This window comes from Chiloscyllium plagiosum, unplaced genomic scaffold, assembly GCF_037043375.1.
Source record: "Chiloscyllium plagiosum isolate Xiang-an unplaced genomic scaffold, Cpla_swu_hap1 HiC_scaffold_9, whole genome shotgun sequence".
NCBI lineage: Eukaryota > Metazoa > Chordata > Chondrichthyes > Orectolobiformes > Hemiscylliidae > Chiloscyllium > Chiloscyllium plagiosum.
This window is the reverse complement of record NW_028270147.1, coordinates 45,906,010-45,925,454: the sequence shown is the minus strand read 5'-3', so window position 1 is coordinate 45,925,454 and position 19,445 is coordinate 45,906,010. Positions and strand designations below refer to the sequence as shown.

The 19,445-nt window shown below is 42.1% G+C and overlaps 1 protein-coding gene across 3 annotated transcripts in view; it reads left to right on the top strand.

The window, feature by feature from the left end:
• Positions 1-19,445, top strand: part of LOC122554333 (zinc finger FYVE domain-containing protein 9-like) — a 117,408-nt gene that overhangs the window by 2,609 nt on the left and 95,354 nt on the right. Inside the window, exon 2 of one of the 3 annotated variants that reach the window (XM_043699191.2) lies at positions 774-893. The exons of the other annotated variants lie outside the window; for them this stretch is intronic. The gene's annotated coding sequence lies outside the window, so the exon portion shown is untranslated. The remainder of the gene's footprint in view (positions 1-773; positions 894-19,445) is intronic. 3 annotated transcript variants of the gene reach the window in all.

Sequence of the window (19,445 nt, the reverse complement as noted above, 5' to 3'; positions counted from 1 at the left end):
GGACAAATTGCATGCAATTTCTCTGCATCCTATTCATTCGCATTCCAAAGCTATTGGTTATACTCCTTTGCACCTTTCCCAGGCTACCTATCTGTAGTTTTAGTTTGAATTCTGTTATTCATTGTGCTGCCTTTATCAAATTCAATTATTCCTCTTCTGAGGACAGTGGGAAATATATGTAAAAATACAAAAGACAGTTTTAACTAGTTGCTGTAAGATTTGTAATTTATATGGATTTCTGTTATAAAGTTAGAGATGGCAAATTAAATATTGGTCTCTTTCATAAAATAGTATTGCAAAATCTATACAAGGCCCTCGGCCCTTGTCAGACCACAGCTGGAATACTGAACAGTTTGACTCCTTTAATCTAAAAAGATATTCTGGCATTGGAGGCAGTCCAGAGAAGGTTCACTAGATGGATCTTGGGTATAGAGGGAATGCCTCATTGGGTCTATACTTATTGGAATTTAGTATAATGAGAAGTGACCTTTATTGAAAGAAAACAATATTCTGAGGGGACTTGATAGTGTAAACCTGGAAATATTAATTTTTTTCCCCTTTTGTAGGCGAATCTAGGATCAGATGGCATGATGTTAGAATAAGACATTGCCCACTTAAGACAAATCTCAAAAGGAGACTTTAAGAATATTAAAGACTTGTCTTCCACAGCCATATGCGATGAATTCCTCAGATTTAACATCTTCAGAATCATTTCGTGTGTTTTGTCTTGTATTAGTGAACCCTTACTCTGAGATTATGTTCTTTGATCGCAGATTCTCCCATAAGAGGAAACCATCTTCTGCATCAAGACCCCAAAAGTCTTTGTTTCAAAAAGTCCATTGAATCACCTCTAAACCTATGGGGACATGGTGGCATAGTGTTGATGTTACTAGGTGAGTAATCCAAGACCAATGTCTGAGGACATGGGCTCAAATTCTCGCATGGCAGCAGGAAGAACTTTGAAACTAATTAATCAATCTGAAATGTGAAGCTAGCTGTCAGTGATGCTTGTGATTCTTCCAGTTTCATAGTGTCAGGAAGGAAATGTTTTGGATTTCCCAACCAGAGGAGATGGTTGCTTTACTTAGTTTTTATTTATCAACCTGTTCAGACATGTTACAACAACTCTAGAGCTTATGGGACTTGAACCTGAGCCTCCTGGTCCAGAGGTAGTGCTCTACCACAAGTCTCCTCTATCGGGTCGGAAGAGTTTGAGGGAGTTTAATTTGGTACTCTTGTTTGTGATAGACAAATAAATTTGCATGCATGGAGGGCTCTTGAGTTTCTGCCTCTGGAATAGACAGGAAATGAACCAAGGCATTCTAGCTCAGGTGTATGGAAACCTTGAATTTAAGATAAAGGGAGATAGTCAACATACAACTGAAGGTGTTGTACATAAATGCGCACATATGCAAAACTAGGTAAATGAGCTAGTAGTGTAGATTGAAATTGGCAGGTACGATATTATAGGTATTACATGCTTGGCTGCAAGGGGTTTGGGGCTGAGAACTAAATAGGAGGAAGTGAGGTCTGCAGATGCTGGAGATCAGAGCTGGAAATGTGTTGCTGGAAAAGCGCAGCAGGTCAGGCAGCATCCAGGGAACAGGAGAATCGACGTTTCGGGCATAAGCCCTTCTTCATTTCCAGCTGAGAACTAAATATGCAAGGATACGCATCCTATCAAAAAGGCAGGCATATTGGCCAAGGGGTCGGGCCTCTCTTGTTCGTAATAAATAAAATTAAATTGATAGCAAGAAATGATATCCAGTCGGAAGGTGTAGAACCTATGTGGTCAAATTTGAAGACTTGTGGATGCAAACAGGCCCTGATGGCTGTTATCTACAGGCTGCTTAGTAGTACTCTGGATACGAGGCAGAAAATTTTGATAGGAAAAACATTATTGCAATAAAAGGTGACTCCAGAATGCAGATGGACTAGGAAAATTGGGTTCATAGCAGATCCCAAGAAAAGGAATTAGAGGTTTACAAAATTGAGGGGCATGGATAGGGTAAATAGGCAAAGTTGAAAATGTGTTGCTGGAAAAGCGCAGCAGGTCAGGCAGCATCCAGGGAACAGGAGAATCGACGTTTTGGGCATAAGCCCTTCTAAGTCCAGAACTAGAGGGCATAGGTTTAGGGTGAGAGGGGCAAGATATAAACGAGACCTAAGGGGCAACTTTTTCATGCAGAGGGTGGGACGTGTATGGAATGAGCTGCCAGAGGGAGCGGTGGAGGCTGGTACAATTGCAACATTTAAAAGGCATTTGGATGTGTATATGAATAGGAAGGGTTTGGAGGGATATGGGCTGTGTGCTGGCAGGTGGTACTAGATTGGGTTGGGCTATCTGGTTGGCATGGACGGGTTGGACCGAAGGGTCTGTTTCCATGCTGTACATCTCTGACTCTATAATAGCATCAAGATGTATTGTTGGAGCAGTTTGTGGTAGAGCTCAGAAGGGAACAGGCAATTCTGGATTTGATAATGTGTAAGGGGGTAGACTGGATTAGGGTGCTTAAGGTGAAGGAACCCTTAAGACGCAGTGACCATAATATGATAGAATTCATATATTATTCAGTTCCCCGTAACTGCATGTCGAGTCTTTTAAGGCTCGACATGCAGTTACGGGGAACTGAATAGGTGCTTTGTATCAGTTCTCGCAATGGAAGACACCAGCAGCATACCAAAACTTTGAGAGATTTGGGGGAGCAGACGTGCATGTAGTGACTCAGAAGAAAGTGCTGGGGAAGCTGAAAGGTCTGAAGGTGAATAAATCGCTCAGCGTCCTGAAGGAGATAGCAGTGGCATTGGTCTTTCAGGGATCACTGGAATCCGATCCCAGAAGACTGGGAAATGGCTAATCCTTTAAAAAAGGAAGGAGGCAGAAGGCACAATCATAGACCGGTTAACCTGACCTTGCTCATTGGCAATATTTTAGAGTCTGTTATTAAGGATGAGATTGTGGAGTACTTGGAAATGCATTTTAAGATAGGGCTGAGTCAATATGGCTTCATTTGGGAAGGTCATGGCTGAAAAATCTGTAAGAATACAAATGAGCATGTTAGACAAAGGAGAGCCAGACCATCAAAGCTTACACGCAAGGTTTAATCATCTACTCAGCGACCCAGAAAAAATTAAAGGGAGAACAACAGCGCCTGCTCGAAGCTCGCTTAAAAGCAGTTGAAACAGCATACACTGATAGACCTTCTATTATCAAATTGCAAAGGTTTACGGCCCTTAGGACAGCTCTAAACACTACGCTTACCCAAACTAAGAGGGAAATATTATTTGCAAAACAGAGGTTATATGAATTTGGCGACAAACCAGGTAGATACTTAGCATTTCATGCAAAGGAAACAAAAAAGGTCCCCCAAACTATCACGTCTATCAAGGAAGTACGGGTATTTTGACTCATGATCATAAAAGAATTAATGCAATCTTTAGAAAATTTTATTTTGATTTATATAAATCGCAGGATTGTGAAGACAGGGCTAGGAGGATGCAATCATTTTTAAAAAAATTTGACCTTTCCGGGCCTAACTCCAGAACAGGTATTGGTCTTAAATGCTCCCCTAACAGTCCAAGAAATACTTGACGCAATCAGGCAACTTCAGAGTGGTAAGGAACCTGGCCCAGATGGTTTTCAAGCTGAATTCTATAAAGAATTTACAGAAATATTGGCTGGTCCACTTGTGGACATCTATTACTATGCATATAGTCAGGGCTGTCTCCCGCCTTCGCTGAAAGAGGTAAATATCTCTCTTATCCTTTAAAGGAAAAGATCCAGAAGATTGTGCGTCATACAGATCAATATCCTTGCTAAATGTAGATTTTAAAATCCTTTCTAAAACGTTAGCATTGAGACTAGAAAGGGTACTGCCACATATCATAAAGGAGGATCAGACTGGGTTTATTAGGGGCCGTAGGTCATCCAATAATATTAGAAGGGGACAAAGGAGAGCCAGTGCATGTGATCCATTTGGATTTGCAGAAGGCCTTTGACAAGGTGCTGTGCAATAGGCAGCTAAATAAGACAAACCAGTGGTTTTAGAGGCAAGGTACTGGCATCGATAGAGGATTGGCTAACTGGCAGAAGGCAGAGAGTGAATAAAATAGGTAGTTTTCAGGATGGCAGCCAGTGACTAGTGGAGTTCTGCTGGAGTCAGTATTGGGACCACAACTATTTGGGTTTGACATTAATGGTCTGGATGAAGGAGTTGAGAACATTGTTGCTAAGTTTGCAGATGATGCAAAGATAGTCATTTAGGTAGTGTTGAGGCAGCAGGGAGGCCGCAGAACAATGTACAGGCTAGGAGAGTGGGCAAAGAAATGACAAATGGAATACAATGTGGGAGTGTTGGTGATTATGCACAGAGAAGAAAAGAGGTACTATTTTCTTAATGAGGAAAGGCTTCAGAAATCTGAAGCACAAAGGGACTCAGGAATCCTAGTTCAGGATTCTCAAGGTTGGCAGTTAGGAAGGCAAGTGCAATGTTATCATTCATTTGAAGAAGGCTAGAATACAAGAACAGAAACGTACTGCTGAGGCTGTGTGAGGCTATCGTCAGACCGTGTTTGGAATGTTGTGAGCAGTTTTGGGTCCCACGTGAGGAAAGATGTGGTGTTATTGAATGGTGTCTAGCGAAGGTTTACAACAATGATCCTGGGGCTGAAGGTCTTGTCATATGAGCAATCCTGGGTCTATACTCAGTGGAGTTTAGAAGGATGACATGGGAGCGGGATCTGATTGAAACTTGCAGAATACTGGGAGGCCTGGATAAAGTGGATGTGGAGATGTTTGCACTGGTTGGAGAGACCAGGACCGGTGATGCAGCCTCAGAGTGCAGGTTCAAACTTTTAGAACTGGGATAAGGTTAAATTTCTTCAGTGTGGTGAATCTGTGGAACGCCTTGCTGTGGAGGCTGAGCCATTGCGTGCTCTTAACTGGTGAGGGGATCAAAGATTATGGGGTGAAGGCAGGGCAATGAGTTTGAGAAATCTATTAGCCATGATTGAATAATGGGCAGACGTGATGGGCTGATGGCCTTGTTTTGCTGCTCTGACTTATGATCTTTTGTTTTGCTGCTTTATGCAGGTTTTCTCTATTTAAATGATATATTGTTCTTTTGTATTCCCTTCAAAAATGAGAACTTCACATTTTCCCACATTATACTCCCGTTTGTGAACTTTTTGTATGCTCTCTTGTCACACTTTCACATGTGCTAAATCTTGCTCTTTTTATGGTCATCAATTTTATGGTCAATTTGATTTGTTAACTGGATAAACTGGTTGCTAACTTTTTTTGAGTGTAATTGCTTTGTACTTATCTTTTTTCAATTTATTTTTCTAAGACACCACAGTAGATTTATTCCTGGTGTCACTGGTTCATTTTGGTCAGCACCTTGAGACAGTATTTATTGCATGGAAAATGTCTGCAAGTAATACAAATTGAGAGAACTACTGTTGGTTAAAGCTTTTCAAATAGCTGCATGAAATTTAGCATGTACATGCTTAGTACCTAAGGTGTGACTTGTTTTTCAGAATATTAGCTGGAGGGTGTTGCTATGGGTTCTAATAGCGTAACAGGTCCTCTGTAGGATATGCATAAGGTTATTAAGATGGTGGCGATCTAAGAGGATTGCTTTGCAGAGCTCAGCACCGCAGCGTAAGTGGGATGAATTTCTAACCCGCCCAATCCAGACCATCGCGATATCCTAGGACCCTAGAAACGTCGTGGAGTCAAAGGAAACAATGGAAAAATTGACTTCTCAGCATTTTTGCCGTCCAGAAATGGCGAAGGAGTGAGGAGGAGCGTCCGAGACCAGGCCCGCGGTCCAGCCTGCAGAATCCTCTGACTCTATTACCTACCAAGGCCTTGGTGAACGAGCTTACAAAATCTTGCGAGATGCTGGTTAAGTAGATAGAAGCTGGCCCCAATCTCTATCATGCTGCAGAAGGATGAACAGCAGCTGGGAGACCTGGGAAAAAAGGACGAATGAGGTTGAGCACAGAGTCACAGTGGTGGGAGCTGATGCCTGTTCCTTCAGGGATAGGATCCAAGCCCTGGAGATGCAGGTCCATAGTTTGCATGACCAAGTGGATGATCTTGAGAACAGGGACAGGAGAAAGAAAGAATATTTGGATCATCGGTCTGCCTGAGGGCAAGGAAGGTGAGCAGCCTGTGGAATTTATTGAGGGCTGGTTGCTGAAATTCCTTAACTTGGAGACTGGCACAAGAGGCTTGAAGGTAGAGGGCTCACCAGGTCATGCTGCGATCAGGTCTGGGTCAATGTTCTCCTCCTCTCCTGGTGTGGTTCCATCACTACAGAAACCAGGGGAGAATCATGGAAGCTTTCAGAATCATGGAATCTCTAAAGGCCCTAATATACGAGGGCTCTGAGATCATGTTCTTCCAGGACTTCTCAAAGGTGGTGATCCAGAAAAGAGAATCCTGTGACTGTCGAGAGAATTTGAGGGAGCTTGGGATTCAGTACTCTGAGGTATCCGGTAGTGCCTCAGAGCACCTTTGGATCTGTGCATCGCTTTGACACATTGGAGAAGGCAAGTGCCTTTGTGGACAAATTAACCTAATCTGTACAATTTACTATGTACAAATAGTAGTGTTAAAGAACAAAGAAAATGTACAGCCCAGGAACAGGCCATTCAGCCCTCCAAGCTGAACCGATCCAAATCCACGGTCTACACCGATCGCCTATTTCCTAAGCATCTGTATCCCTTTGCTCCCCACCTACTCATGCATCTGTCCAGCCACACCTTTAAGTGAATCTACTGTGCTTGCCTCTGCTGGCAACGTGTTCCAGGCACCTACCACTCTCCGGTTGGAGCTTTCTTTCCCTATTTTTTTCTTGGTAATAATTTGGTTTAAAGTTTGTTTGGTGGGGGTTGAGATATGTACTTTCAAGTTCTAAGTTACACCAGAGAATGGGTGGGATATTTACCCCATTTTTTTTTTCTTTTTAAAACAAAATTTTCTTATTGCTATTCCTTGGTGTATTTACTTTTCTGCTCTAGTTAGGAGGGAAAATGGTTGGAACTAGATGCCTACTTATGGACAGTTTGGGATGGGTATTTGTCCCCTTTTGAGCAGGGGGTGAGTTCCCCTATTCAGTGCTATTGGTGCAAGTGGAGTCACACCAATTAAGAGGATTGAAGGTACTTTTGAGTCTTTTTAAAAGGAGAAGGTGGATATTGCTTTGTTACAGGAAACCTATTTAGATGATAAGGAGCATTTGAAACTACAGCAGAACAGCTCTGATTGGGCTTACTTTTCATTTAATATCAGAAGTAGGGGAGTGGCTGTATTGGTTAGGAGGAATTTACCACTTAGTAGAGTGTGTTACGTCACGCACCGGGAGGCTTGTAAGTCTTGAAGCCCTGATAAATGGGGAAGAATATGGTGTTTTTAAACGCTTATTGCCCTCCAGTTTATTCCCTCAAATTTTTCGGGAGATGCATTTTCTAAACTGATCGGTCTTGAGTCACGGCATATCATTTTAGGGGGAGATTTGAACTCTCATGGATCCCACAGTAGACAGATTGCCCAAAGGCCCCCTCAATACCCTCTGTACAAGCTAAACAATTAATGGATCTGTGTATGGAGTGTTGGACTTTGGCTCAATCTACCAACTTACTTTCTTCTATGTGTAAGCCAAGTCCTGTGTGTTCTTTTTAAATGAAGCAATAGGAGAAGATATTCGGTCTCACACTTTTAGTTTATTTTAGGAGTTAGTGGATAAATCATACAGAGCTCTGGGTCTAGACCTTTCTGTCCCTGATAAGCTATATAGTGTGTAAGTTCAGAAAGTAACACACCTTTCTGGCCCTGACCCAGTCTTTTTATATAATAAAAAACGTCATGCAATCACTGAGGTGGGATTGTCTTGTCTTCTGATTGGCTGTTGATCTGACTCCATTCTCAGCTTCCATGCGTTCCCGGATGTCCGACCCCACGTGACCTTGTTTTGCCCACGAAACAGCACACCACGTGACCACCTCCTGCGCGCGCGCATAACGGAGCATCCCCAAAGGCTTACGAATGCCAAGTATATTTACACTCGCAGCCAGCCATATATTTATAAGTAAGCCATTTATTTACAGGAGTTAGGGTTGGTGGACATCTGGAGGCGTCTCCACTCTACAGTCAGGGATTTTACGTCGTTTTTTTTCCCACTGGTTTTTTTCTGACCCCCCTGTGCCAACCCTGGACTTGGTGGCATCTTGTACGATTGGTAATATTACCAAATCCGATCACTCTCCAGTGTACCTGTTGGTTAAGATTAAGGATGCTCAAGTGGGTTTGAGGCACTATTGAATGGATCCCTTTATCCTCAAGGATAATTTAATATAGTATTTCTCCTAGGCATTAAGTCAGGCTCAGTTAGTATCCTGGAGAAAGTAAGGTCTGTAAATGTTGGAGATCAGTGTCGAGAGTGTATTGCTGGAAAAGCACAGCAGTTCAGTCAGCATCTGAGGAGCAGGAGAATCGATGTTTCGGGCCGGGTCTGGGGGTTAGTTATTTCCTACTCTGCCAGTAGGAAGTGGTAGAAGGGTGAGCAGCAACGTCTCTTTGAAGCATGGTTGAAGGCAGCTGAGAAGGCTTACTTTGACAGGACCTTGTTGGTCAAACTACAGAGGATTAAAGTGCTGCGGTCTGCTTTGAATTCCATGCTCTCACAGACAGCAAAGAAAGAGCTTACTTTTGCAAAGCAAAAGTTGTATGAGCATGGTGACATGGCATATCTCGCCAGGAAAAGGATTACCTCACAAGCCATTGCGGTGATTCGGGAAGGGTCTGGGAACTGAAGATGCGACTCCAAAAAGATTAATGTGGCATTCCAGAGATTTTACTCTAAGTTATACCAATCTGAGGGTTGTGAGGAGGAGTGGGCCAAAATGGAATTTTTTTTTTGAAAGGATCTGGAGCTCCTAGGCATGACCCCTGAGCAAGAGTCCTTTCTCAATGCCAGAAGTGCAGGAAACTGCGAAGCAGCTTCAGAATGGAAAGGCGCCTCATCCTTACGGACATCCCAGCGAATTCTATAAAGAATTTATAAACATACCGTTAGGACTGATGCTTAATGTTTAATGACTCAGACAGCCATGATTGTCTCTCGTCATCTTTGAGAGAGGCCAATATTTTGCTTATTCTTAAAGGGAAGGTTCCCGGAGGGCTATGATTCGTACAGGCCCATTTCATTCTTCAATGTGGACTTTAAAATCCTCTCTCAGACTCTTGGGTTAAGGCTGGAGACAGTTACCTTCTATCGTTAGAGGATCAGATAGGCTTCATAAAGGGCCGCAGTTCCTCCAATATTGTTAGGAGGCTGTCAACGACAGTCAATACAGGGATTGGTGATTTCGCTAGATGCAGAGAAGGCATTTGACAGAGTTGAATGATGGGCAGCCGGTAGGGCTGTCCCTTTTTGCCACTGCTCTTTACGTTGGTGATTGAACCATTGGTGGAGGCCATTCAATGCGATCCTAATATATCAGCTCCAGAATTGGGGTCAAAATTACATAGGACATTGTCCACGTACAACAAAGTCTTAATGTTTTTGTCAAATCCAGCAGTTTCAGTGCCTCGCCTGATGCAATGCATCTGCGTATTTGGTGCTTTTCCAGGGTACAAGATTAATCTTGCAAAATCAGAGGCTATGCCTATGGATAGTCTTACGAAGGTGAGAGGGCGATGTCAATTCCCATTTAAGTGGTCACAGGGGGTTTTGTATATTTGCGCATATTCATTACTCCAGTTCTAGATCGATTTGTTCAATTATTTAACAAAATCAAACCAGACCTTCAAAGATGGGAGGTGCTCTGGTCTTGTGGTTGAGTTGGATAGTGCTAATTAAGATGTATATTCTCCCCCATGCTCCCCCTAATTTTAAAAAAAGTAAACATTCAGGAGACTGAACGTCTGATTCAGCTCCTTCATTAAATTAGCTAAACTGCAACTGCCTTACAGATTGGGGAGATTGGACCTTCCGGACATAAAAAAACAAGCTTTGTTGCTAGCTTTTAATCCTATGTGAGTGATTGGGCCTGTGGGGACCCTCTTTCAATTTGGTTAGATATCAAAGCCTCCCACGCAAGGTGCCCTCTTGCTTGCTGTTTCTGGACAAAATGAGGACAGTTAAGGAATGTTGCCATAAACCCAATAGTTATCAATACTGTTAAAGCATGGAGGGCAATTCGGCAGAGGGAAGACAATATTGGCAAAACATCATCTTTACACCTATAGTGGGTATGCCAGGTTTTCAACGGGGGATGATAGATTCAGGATTCGAATGTTGGGCAGCTAGGGGTCTATCTTGCATGTGTGATTTTTATTTTGAGGGAGACACGATGTCCTTTGATCAGTTAGCACGGAAATATGAGCTATCTAACAGGGACCTCGTTTCTTTTTTCAAGTTAGGGATGTTATTAAAAAAAAAACTACACTTTTTTGATCCCTCTACATCCGACATGGGAGGGTACTCAGTGCTAAGAGTACGTTTTCTATTAGCACTTTATATCATTTGACTGCTGCCCCCTCAGATGAGTTTGTTTGACTCGGGTGTGGGAGAGAGAGCTAGGTGTTCAAGTCTGCTCAGTGGCATAGGAAGATATTTAGGGAAACTCAAAGATATCAATTTACAATAGGACCCATGCTTTGAAGAATCTCCAATGGGTCCACTTGGCCCCTGTCAGATTGGTGGAAGATTGTTATGGAGCATATTCCCTTAGATGGTCCCACAGGTATAGTACACCACAAAACTAAGAATTTTTATAAGACATGGCAGCCCTTTTTGGAATACCTGGACACAGATTTATCTGCCACACGAATAGCGGCTTTTATGTAGCTGTAACGATTGTGTTTTACGAGTCCATTATCCAGGGAGGAGGAATTATGAACATGTCTTGTTTGGCTGAGTTGAGTTATTACTATATATTAGTTTGTTGGTTATTATTTATTTAATAGTTGGGGTTTTTATTATATATTTTCCTATTTCTTTTTAAAAAGTGGACCTATCCAAATTAGATTAGATTACATTACAGTGTAGAAACAGGCCCTTCGGCCCAACAAGTCCACACCGACCCGCCGAAGCGAAACCCACCCATACCCCTACATTTACCCCTTACCTAACACTACGGGCAATTTAACATGGCCAATTCCCCTGACCCTGCACATCTTTTTGGACTGTGGGAGGAAACCGGAGCACCCGGAGGAAACCCACGCAACACGGGGAGAACGTGCAAACTCCACACAGTCAGTCGCCTGAGGCGGGAATTGAACCCGGTTCTCGGGCGCTGTGAGGCAGCAGTGCTAACCACTGTGCCACCGTGCCGCCCATAAATAAATAAATAAATAAATATTGAGACCTAGTCATATATTGCAAGGCCCACTATGATTAGTTGGATGCTTTTCTGTGTATTTTACTTTATGGCACAGTTTTAGTATTGCTGTAGCAAAAGTCACGTAATTTGTTTGAATCATTGAAGTATTTTAGATTTGCTTTAGGTGATTTGCTGAATTGCTGTTTAATTTTATGCTGTTGATGGATTCATGATTTTTGGCTTCACTTAGTGAAGCTTTTTGTTGACTATGAAATTTAAATTTCTCCAGTCTTTAAAACTCTTAATTGCCTAATCCTTGCCTGTGTAGGTCAAGCTCTTTTATAATGCTACAATCTATTCTTTGTTTTCTCCATCATTTAGCTGCCTAGGCCTTGTACTCTTAATTCTCTCAACTCCTGTATCGTCAGTCAGTTAACCTTTTTTTTTGAGCTATTTTTGCTGCCTTGACCTACTAATTCAGTGTCACACATGGTCTAAATAAATTAATTGTGTGAGCATTATATTCTAGCTTTATATGTGGATTTAATTACATTGTCTTGTCAATTTTTGATCAATGCAATGTTTGGTGTTCAGTAAAGTAGGTGAGGAAATGCTATAATACAGCTAGATGTAGTTTGTAAGCTCCAATTGTTGTAATGGCTTCACTCTCAGCTGCTTCCCCATATTCATTTCTGTTTCAAGTATAGATATCCATTTGTGTTTCTACCACATTTGCTTTGAGTTGCACCACTATAAATTACAGACCTCTGTCTGTTTTTATGCAGCATTTTATATTCAGGTGAGGAAGAGTCACCAGTAACAATTTGCTTCTGTCCTTGATTCTAGAAAATACCTTTTTATTAGGGATTGGTAACTGACATGCTATCTGCTAGTCAGGCAAAATCCTTCAATAAGTGGAGCTATGGCAGTGGGTGCTGTTAAGCAGATGAGACCTGATGGCAAAAAACTATGGTAGCTTAACTATGCCAAGCTGGGGAGTGCAGACCACAACCTGAACCTGAGAAACTGATGTGGGGAAAGGCCAAAAAGCAAATCCTATACGATGAGCAGTTCCGCATAACTAACAAGATGTTTTAGTTTCATAAAACCTCCCTGGAGGCTTATGTAAACATGTAGGGAAGTGGGCTGAGAATTAGCAAATGCAATTCAATACATAAGTGTGAGGTGTTGCACTTCTTCGGAAAGTCAAACCAAGGTAGGACTTAACGCCGTAAATAGAGTCAGAATCATAGAGATGTACAGCATGGAAACAGACCCTTCGGTCCAACCCGTCCATGCTGACCAGATATCCCAACCCAATCTAGTCCCACCTGCCAGCACCTGGCCCATATCCCTCCAAACCCTTCCTATTCATATAACTATCCAAATGCCTCTTAAATGTTGCAATTGTACCAGCCTCTACCACTTCCTCTGGCAGCTCATTCCATACACATGCCACCCTCTGTGAAAAAGTTGCCCCATAGGTCTCCTTTTTTTTATACCTTTCCCCTCTCACCCTAAACCTATACCCTCTAGTTCTGGACTCCCTGACCCCAGGAAAAAGACTTTGTCTATTGGCTCTATCCATGCTCCTCATAATTTTGTAAATCTTTATCAGCCTCCGTTCCAGAGAAAACAGCCCCAGCCTGTTCAGCCTCTCCCTATAGCTCAAATCCTCCAACCCTGGCAACATCCTTGTAAATCTTTTCTGAACCCTTTCAGGTTTCACACCATCCGTCCGATAGGAAGGAGACCAGAATTGCACGCAATATTCCAACAGTGGCCTAACCAATATCCTGTACAACAGCAACATGACCTCCCAACTCCTGTAATAGTTATTTGAAAGCAGCTTCACAGGTAGACAGGGGGATGAAGAAGGCCTCTAGCATTGCTGGTCTTTATCGGTCGAGGCATTGAGTATGGGAGTTGGGACAGTTATACTGTTGTATAAGTTGTTGGTGAGGCCACACTTGACGTTTGGTCAACCCATTTATAGGAAAGACATACTGGTAGTTAAACTGGAAAGAGTGAAAAGATTTGTGAGGATGCTCCCAGGACTAGTATGCCTGGAGGTTGGCCAGGATAGGACTTTATTCCATGGAATGTAGGAGAATGAGGGGTGACCTTATTTAGGGGCATAGATAGGATGAATGCATAAGTCTTTTTCCCCCAGAGGTGAGAAGTTGAAAACTAGAAGGCATAGGTTTAATGTGATGGGGAAAGATTTAACAACGGCCTGAGGGTCAACTTCTTTCCTCAGAGTATGGTGTGTATATGGAGTGGGCTGCCCCCAAAAAAGTGGTCAAGGCAAGTATTATAGCAACACTCAAAGATTTTTGGATAGGTACATGAATGTGAAGGGTTTAGAGGGATAGGGACCAAATGCAGGCAACTGGAACTAGCTGAGTGGACCGCATGGACCAGTTTGGGCCCAAGGACCTGTTTCCATGCTGTATAATTCTATGACTATGTTGTCAGCTCTGCTGTTGATTTAAAATCCCTTTAGCTCTGGAAGTGAGATTAAAAACAAAATTCTGGAACAATATTGCAGATTATTCAGAACTGTGGCATGAATAAAAAGTAATGCTTGGGGAGCAGAGCCATTTCCACAATGCAATTAGTATCTTTTCATCAAAAGTCAGAATTGGCATTTTGAATTTGCACATTTCATGGAAGCCTGGGATGATACAACACAGTAGAAGATTGTTGGCACATTGTCTCTTTTCCTGTAGCCCTGCAAGCTTTTGCTGTTTGATATATTTATCCAATTCCCCTCTTTTGAGAGTTAAGATTGAACGTACTTTTCCTGTCTTACAAGGCAGTGATAATCATAGTTCACTGCATATCCTCCCTTGTACCATCTGATTTTCTCAAATGTCTTGAATCTGCAACCTCTGATTATTCATCTTTCTACCACTGGAAATGATTTCTTATTGATCAAAAGTCCTTGTTATTCTGGGCAGTTGTCAGATTTTCCCCCTTGACCTTCTGTGCTAAGAAGCTTTTGTGGTCTCCATATAATGAAAATTCTTCAAGCCTAGAAAACATTTCATTAAATATCTGCACCATCCCTAAGGCCTTGTATCCTTTTGGAGTTTAGTTCCTAGGATTGGACACCATACTCTATCTGGGGCCTAACTAGCGTCTTACAGTTTAGGTTTTGTGTGATATGTCTCTTTTTCTTTTTCCTATATCTGTACAACTTGGTGTTACCTTTTGACCATCTTGTTTGTATGTCCTCAGATCTCTCGGTTCCAACATACTTTTTGAAATTGTACTGTTTGCTTTAGATATCCCCTTTTTTATTTTTCATATAAAACATATCATTAGTGCTGTTATTGAACACTCTTGCTGTTTCCTTTTCTATTGGGTGTCACTTTTTAAAAATTTTTTTTTTTGTAAATTTACAGACTTAACATCAATGCTTCATATTCTTAATAGTTCCAACAAAAAATGTATTTTATGTAGGGGTATGGATGAGGCAAATGTATTCATTACTTTGCACGTGAGACTTGTTATCCTTTGTACGATGCAACGTGTAAACTATAAGTCATGTCTTCCAGCAAACACATGTAACTTCCTGGGAGGAAAAAAATCAAACACTTGTATGGGGGAGGAGTGGGGAGCAGAACATTTCTCTGACTTGAAAGATAATTGGGCATCTCAAGGTGGTCATGGTACTGGTAACACCATTTCAATCAATGAAATCCATGTATTTCCCACTCAGGAACTCAGCAAGCTTCCTTTTGAACATTTGTAGTAATCTTCATGTACAGTGGTCAGCACGGTGACAAAAATAACTTTTGGCATATAAATACCATAATGCTATTCCTACTTAATTTGTGCTGATGTCTTATTGTTTTGTTTTGAAGTAATTTACAAATCCGAGCCTATGAATTAGGAGTCAAAGTAGGTCTTTTTAGTCCTTGAAACCTGCTCTGCCATTTAATAGGACAGTGGCTGATTGATTTTGTTTTTGAATTCTCCATTCCCATTTTCTGCTTCAAACCTTAGAGTTTTGTGTCAAGATTGTTCAGGAACTTTTATATTTCAATCAATATCACTCAATTTTCCATGCTCCAGTGGAAACAAGCCCAGTCTGTCCAACAGTTTGTCATGAGACAACACATTCCTTTCATATGTCAACCTAGTAAGCAGAGCATGGTGCTGGAAAAGCGCAGCAGGTCAGGCAGCAACCAAGGAGCAGGCAAATCAACATTTAGGTTGTAGCCCTTCATTTCTGATGAAGGGCTTATGCCCGAAACATCAATTCACCTGCTCCTCGGATGCTGCCTGACCTGCTGCGCTCATGATTCTGATCTCTACCACCTGCAATCCTCACTTTCTCCTATCAATCTAATAAACATCCAAACTACCTGTGCACAGAATCTGAAGCACTTATAATTATCAAGGCTGCCATCTCAATGTCTAAAGTTTTCTAAGGTTTAAAATGCTGATTTTTGTCTGGCCTAAATTGAGTGGACCCCATAAAACCTTTTTTCTCAGACATGAATACATCTATCACAGAGTCATAGTTGTACAGAACGGAACCAGACCCTTTGGTACAACTCGTCCATGCCAACCAGATATCCTAAATTACTGTCCTCCCATTTGCCACAATTGGCCATATTGCTCTAAATCCTTCCTATTTATAAACCCATTCAGATGTCTTTTAACTAGGAGAAAGTTAGGACTGCAGATGCTGGAGATCAGCTGGTGGGCGGCATGGTGGCACAGTGGTTAGCACTGCTGCCTCACAGCGCCAGAGTCCTGGGTTCAATTCCCGCCTCTGGTGATTGACTGTGTGGAGTTTGCACATTCTCCCCATGTCTATGTGGGTTTCCTCTGGGTGCTCCGGTTTCCTCCCACAGTCCAAAAAAGAATGTGCAGGCTAGGTGAATTGGTCATGCTAAATTGCCTGTAGTGTTAGGGGAAGGGGTAAATGTAGGGGAATGGGTCTGGGTGGGTTGTGCTTCAGTGGGTCGGGGTGGATTTGTTGGGCCAAAGTAAGTAATCTAATCTAATTTCAGAGTCGAGAGTGTGGTGCTGGAAAAGCACAGCAGTCAGGCAACATCCGAGGAGCGGGAGAATTGATGTTTCGGGTAGAAGCCCTACATCAGGAATCCTCCCTTCCTGATGAAGGGCTTCTGCCCGAAACATCGATTTTCCCTTGCTCCTCAGATGCTGTCTGACCTGCTGTGCTTTTCCAGCACCACACTCTTGACTCGTGTCTTTTGACTGTTGTAATTGTATCAGCCTCTTCTACTTCCTCTGGTAGTTTATTCTGTACATGCACCGCCCTCTGCATGAAAAGTTGCCTCTTGGATCCCTTTTAAATCTTTCCCCTCTTACCTTTAAACCTATGCCCTCTATCTTTGGACTCCAACCCTGGGCAAAACACCTTGTCTATTCATCCTATCCATGCCCCTCATGATTTTATCAACTTATATAAGGTCACCCCTCAGCCTCTGATGCTCCAGAAAAAATAGCTGCAGCCTATTCAACCTCTCCCTATAGTTCAAACTCTGCAACCCTGGCAACACCCTTGTAAATCTTTTCTGCACCCTTTCAGGTTTAACGACATCTTTTATATATAAGCAGTCTAAAGTTGGATCCTGTCTAAATCTCTTTCTGAATGAACAAAGTTATTCTCAATTTTAATATTTGTACTTTTTTTTTTGCTCTTTTTGACTTCGTACAAATTTTGAGGACACTTAATGAAATTGTGTTTGTTTGAAGTCAATTCAATTGTGCAGTTTCAGTTTGTTCCATCAATCAAGAGGTTTATTGAAGTTGGTACATGAAAGATGCAGTTCCATTAAACAACAGTTTTTGTTTTCTCTACCTAAAATAGAAAGCCAATTTAATATTCCTCCAGTTTTCTTCAGTTTAATTCCCTTTCTTGTGGATATTGATTAATATTGGGGCATTATACTTTGGGCACTAGCAGCTCTCTAGCTTTGGCTGTGTGGCTCTTCTTAATTGTGCTGCTTCCCAGTGATTATGAGCAGGCTGTTTTTCAGGAGATGAAGCAGAATTTTAATCTGAGCCAAATGATGCTCTTCAGGGATAATGGAAGGTTGACTTATCTGTTCAGTACGTCAAACTAGTAATTAACAGGCTTCTTCCTCTGGATGTCATTAACCACATAAACCAGCCAATGTTTTGGAATGCATACAAATTAGAACAAAAAGCAAATAACAATACAGCACAGGAAAAGATCCTTTTGGCCCACCGAGACTTTGCTGACACATGATGCCTTTTGCCTCGGTGTGGTCAATATCTCTCTATTCCTTGCGTATTCATGTATCTGCCCAAATGCCTCTTAAACATTGCTATTGCATCTGCCTTCACTGCCAGCGCATTCTAGGCACTTAACCACCCTCCTGTATTTAAAAATAATTTTTAAAAAAAACCTTCTCACAGTGCCTTTAGCAACTTTTTACTTTGAACCATTGTCCCTTTTGTAATTCGCATTTCTAGTATCGTACAGTGCAGAAGAGGTGCTTTGTCCTATAGAGTTTGCACTGACATGAGAAACATGACTTTCAACCTAATCCCATTTACTAGCACTTGGCCCACAGCCTTGAATGTTATGATGTATGGCTTTGTGTGAGAAATCGTATCTCTCAAATTTGAGTTTGGTTTTTTTTTGAAGCTGTGACCAAGAAGCTAGATGAAGTGTTAGATGTTGATCTGACATGTTCGTTAGCAAGGCCTCCAACAGTATTCCACGCAGTAGACTGGTTAGTAAGATCACATGGGATCCAGGGAGAGCAAGCCAATTGGATACCAAATTGGCTTGATGGTCGGAGACAGGGTGGTGGTGGAAGGTTGTTGTTCGGACTGGAAGCCTGTCACCAGCAGTGTGCCACAAGGATTGATACTGGATCCACTGTTGTTTTTCATTTCTATAAACCATTTAGATGAGATTATAGGAGGCATGGTTTTGTGAATGGCGTCCAAGTTGGTGGTATAGTGGTCAGTGAAGAGGTTTTCTAACAGGTAGCTGATCCAGTGGGCCAAGGAATGATAGATGGAGTTTAACGCATATAAAGATGAGGTATTGCATTTTGGTAAGACAAATTGGTGCAGGACTTGCACAGTGGATGGTAGGTACCTGGATAGTATTGGTGAACAGCAAGACTAGGTGTACAGGTACATAGTTCCTTGAAAGAGGTGTGAGAGGTAGACAGGGTGGTGAAGGAGATGTTTGGCATGCTTGCCTTCATTGTGCAACTTCAGTGCTTTGACCAATCATAACATACCACTGGATGTAAAGGCCACATATGGAATTCTGCATATCCTGGAGTACTGCATACCCTGCTATAGGAAGGATGTTATTGAACTGAAAAGGGTGCTAAAAAGATTTACAAGGATTTTACCAAGTCTTGAAGGTTTGAGTTATAAGGAGAAACATTGGCAGATTAGATTAGATTCCCCACAGTATGGAAACAGGCCCTTCAGCCCAATAAGTCCACACCGATCCTCTGAAGAGTGACTCTGAAGAGTAACCCTCCGAGACCCATTGCCTACATTTACCCCTGACTAATGCACCTAACACTATGGGCAATTTAGTATGGCCAATTCACCTGACCTACACATCTTTTGGACTGTGGGAGGAAACCGGAGCAACTGGAGGAAATCCATGCAGACACGGAGAACGTGCAAACTCCACACATAGTCGCCTGAGGCTGGAATCGAACCTGTGTCCCTGGTGCTGTGAGGCAGCAGTGCTAACCAGTGAGCCACCTTGCTGCCCTAGAGGCTGGGGCATTTTTCCCCCTGGAGTGTCGAAGGCTTAGGGGTGACATTAGAGGTTTATGAGGGGCATAGATAAGGTTAATAGCCAAGGTCTTTTCTCCAGGTTAGAGGAGTCCAAAACAAGAGGGCATACATTTTAAGATGAGAGGGGAAGGATTTTAAAGGGGTCTGAGGGACAGCTTTTTTGTGCAAAGAGTGGTGTATGTATGGAACGAGCTGCCAGAAGAAGTGGGATAGGCAAATACAGTAATAACATTTTAAAAGACATTTAGATAGGTACATGGATGGGAAAGGTTTAGAGGGATATGGGCCAAGTGCAGACAAATGAAATTAGTTCAGTTTAGGAA